General features: G+C 44.8%; 1 protein-coding gene and 1 pseudogene across 1 annotated transcript in view; one reads left to right on the forward strand and one right to left on the reverse strand.

Moving 5' to 3' along the window:
• LOC108315106 overlaps window positions 1-1,379 on the reverse strand; it is a 6,890-nt pseudogene extending 5,511 nt beyond the window's left edge.
• Window positions 1-3,421, forward strand: part of TMEM120B (transmembrane protein 120B) — a 53,642-nt gene that overhangs the window by 23,202 nt on the left and 27,019 nt on the right. The gene's annotated exons all lie outside the window — the stretch shown is intronic.

The raw sequence follows: 3,421 nt of genomic DNA on the forward strand, positions 1-3,421 counted from the left end.
GGGGTTTCACCATGTTGACCAGGATGGTCTCGATCTCTTGACCTCGTGATCCACCCGCCTCGGCCTCCCACAGTGCTGGGATTACAGGCTTCAGCCACCGCGCCCCGCCTGTCTAGAAACTTTCGACTCCCCAAAACATCTGTCAGCCTAATGTTGATCAGAAGCCTCACTGATAACAGAGACAGTTGATTAGCACACATTTTATATAAGCATTATACATTGCATTCTTAAAGAAAGCTAGAGAAAAGAAAATGTTAAGAAAATCATAAGGAAGAGAAAATATACTTACTCTTCTTAAGTGGAAGTAGACCATTGTAAAGGTCTTCATCTTTCCTGTCTTCACATGGAAGAGGAGGAGGAAGAGGTGGACTTGGTCTTGCTTGTGTGGCAGAAAATCATGTATAAGCAGACATGCAGTTGAAACTCATGTTGTTTGAGGGTCAGTTGCATTTGATAATTGTACTGTGGATATTTGAGAGAATACTGCTGTTCTTACAAGATACACACTGCACTATTTAGGAGAAAAGAGGTGTGTTGTCTACAACTAACTCCCAAATGGTTTAGTACAGGAGTGGGCAAACCTTTCTGGTAAAAGGCCAAATAGTGAAATTGTTGGGCTTTATGGGCCATATGGTCTCAGTCACAACTACACGTGGTGCTGTTAGAGTTCCAACGCAGCCACAGGCAATATGTAAATGGGTGGGCGTGGCTGTGTTCCAATAAAACTTTATTTTTGGATACTGCAATGCCAATTTCATATGATTTTCACACACCACGAAAGATTCTTGTGATTTTTTTCAATCCTGCAAACCCATTTCTGTCTTACTGAGCATACAAATTTAGGTAGCCAGACTTGGCCTGGGACTGTGGTTTACAAATGCCTGCCTGATAAAAAGAACACACACCAGGCACACACACACGTGTGCACATGCAAGCAGGCATACATGGGGGTAAAGCAAATGCAGCATGACAGAACAGCTGGTGAATCTGAGTGAAGAGCAGAGGTGAGTTCTTTGTATTGTTTTGTAATTTTGCAAGCTTGAAATTATTATTCATTTATTTATTTTTTGAGACAGTGTCTCACCCTGTTACCCAGTCTGGAGTGCAGTGGTGCAATCTCAGCTCACTGCAACGTCCGCCTCCTGGGTTCAAGCAATTCTCCTGTCTCAACCTCCCGAGTAGCTGAAATTACAGGCGTGAGCCACCGCACCCAGCTTGAAATTATTTTAAAATAAAAACATTAAGTAAAATAAAAGCATTGATTTTTTTCCTTCCTGGGGGGCCCAGGGAGGAGAGAGGGAGGCACCCTTTCATCTTCCTAGTGGGTGGGCCGAGGTGACTCACTCACAGCATTCCTGGATGTCGCTTCTAATTGTCATCTAGTCGCTTGTCATTTTTATTGTCATCTTAGTCATTTCTTAGCCTTTGCCTCTTCCTTGTTTTCTGACTTAACTTCCATACCTAGGTGCCTTGCTTGGCAGGCAGGGGAGTTTAGCCTCTGCTCATTGTTGGATCATCTCCTTTTGCTCTCCCTCTGCTAAATCCATCTCTCCACCTGTTAAAAAAAAAGAGTTACTTTAAACATGTTTGTTGACTTATTGTTTCTTTGTTTTCAGTGTTTTTAATTTCTCGGCCATGTTCACCTTGTCTGTATCATTCCAGTTTTTTAGTGCACATGCTGCCAAAGTGAGTACTGGCTTATGGTTTTTAATGTTTTTTTGAGACGAGGGCCACCCGTCTCAGGCTGGAGTGCAGTGGCACAATCTCGGCTCACTGCAACCTCTGCCTCTCAGGTTCAAGCAATTCTCCTGCCTCAGCCTCCCGCGTAGTTGGGAATACAGACACGTGCCATCACACCTGGCTAATTTTTTGTATTTTTAGTAGAGATAGGGTTTCACCTTGTTAGCCAGGATGGTCTCTGTCTCCTAACCTCATGATCTACCAACCTTGGCCTCCCAAAGTGCTGAGATTATAGGCGTGAACTACTGTGCCCAGCCTTAATTTTTTTTAAATTATTATTATTATTATTTTTTGAGACAGAGTTTTGCTCTTTTGCCCAGGCTAGAGTGAAGTGGTGTGGTCTCAGCTCACTGCAACCTCTGCCCCCGTGTTCAAGTGATTCTCCTGCCTCAGCCTTCTGAGTATCTGGGATTGCAGATGCCTGCCACCACACCCGGATAATTTTCACATTTTTGTTTTTTTGTTTTTGTTTTTGTGGAGGAGTGTCTCACTCTCACCCAGGCTGGAGTGCAATGGCATGGTCTCAGCTCACTGCAAGCTTTGCCTCCCAGGTTCAAGCGATTCTCCTGCCTCAGCCTCCCGGGTAGCTGGGACTACAGGTGCGCACCACCACACCAGGCTAATTTTTGTATTTTTAGTAGAAACGGGGTTTCACTATGTTGGCCAGGCTGGTCTCGAACTCCTGACCTTGTGATCCACCCACCTTGGCCTCCCAAAGTGCTGGGATTACAGGCGTGAGCCACCACATCCAGCCGTAATTTTTACATTTTTATTAGAGATGGAGTTTTGCCATGTTGGCCAGGCTGATCTCGAACTTCTGACTTCGTGATCCACCCGCCTTGGCCTCTCAAAGTGCTGGAATTACAGGCATGAGCCACTGTGCCTGGCCAGCTTACTGTTTTTAATGTTGTGGTCTTCATCTCACATATTGGTTTCCCTAAATTTTTGGTGTTTGTCTTAGAACTCCAGAGATAAGGGGTTGTTTCCCTACCTGTGGTGTTATTTATTGGGAGGCGTGTGATGGTGGCAAAGTCAAGAAGTTACGTGTTCTGTTCCCCCAGCACTGGGACGAAGTCTTTTGTATTTTCCCTGGCCTTGTGGCCCTGAATGGTTATTTCAAGAATGAGCTGTTTGAGTTCATTGGCATGACTGTGTCTGGAGGGCGGAGGGTGGCTTTAAGGGAAGGGTATGTGTTTTTCTTAGTTGACTTAGCAGGAACTCTCTTCATTGCCAGGATCAGAAACTAAACTCAAAGTGAACACTAAGTGAAAAGTGATTTATTAATTTATATAACCTTGAATGTTGGATAGCATGACATTCAGCCTTGGCTAGACCCAACAGCTAAAATGTTACTATGAGAGAATTCTCTCTTGTCATCTCTCAATTTTTTTTTTTTTAAGACAGAGTCTTGTCCTATCACCCAGGCTGGAGTGCTGGAATGCAATGGCATGATCTGGGCTCACTGCAGCCTCCACCTCCTGAGTTCAAGCAATTCTTCTGCCTCAGCCTCCTGAGTAACTGAGACTACTGGTGTGCGCCATCACACCCGGCTAATTTTTGTATTTTTAGTAGAGACAGGGCTTCACTATGTTAGCCAGGTTGGTCTCGCACTCCTGAGCTCAAGTGATCCACCCTCCTTGGCCTCCCAAAGTGCTGATATTACAGGCGTGAGCCACTGTGC

The sequence above is a fragment of the Cebus imitator genome, unplaced genomic scaffold (genome assembly GCF_001604975.1).
Source record: "Cebus imitator isolate Cc_AM_T3 unplaced genomic scaffold, Cebus_imitator-1.0 Scaffold169, whole genome shotgun sequence".
In the NCBI taxonomy this organism is placed as follows: Eukaryota; Metazoa; Chordata; class Mammalia; order Primates; family Cebidae; genus Cebus; species Cebus imitator.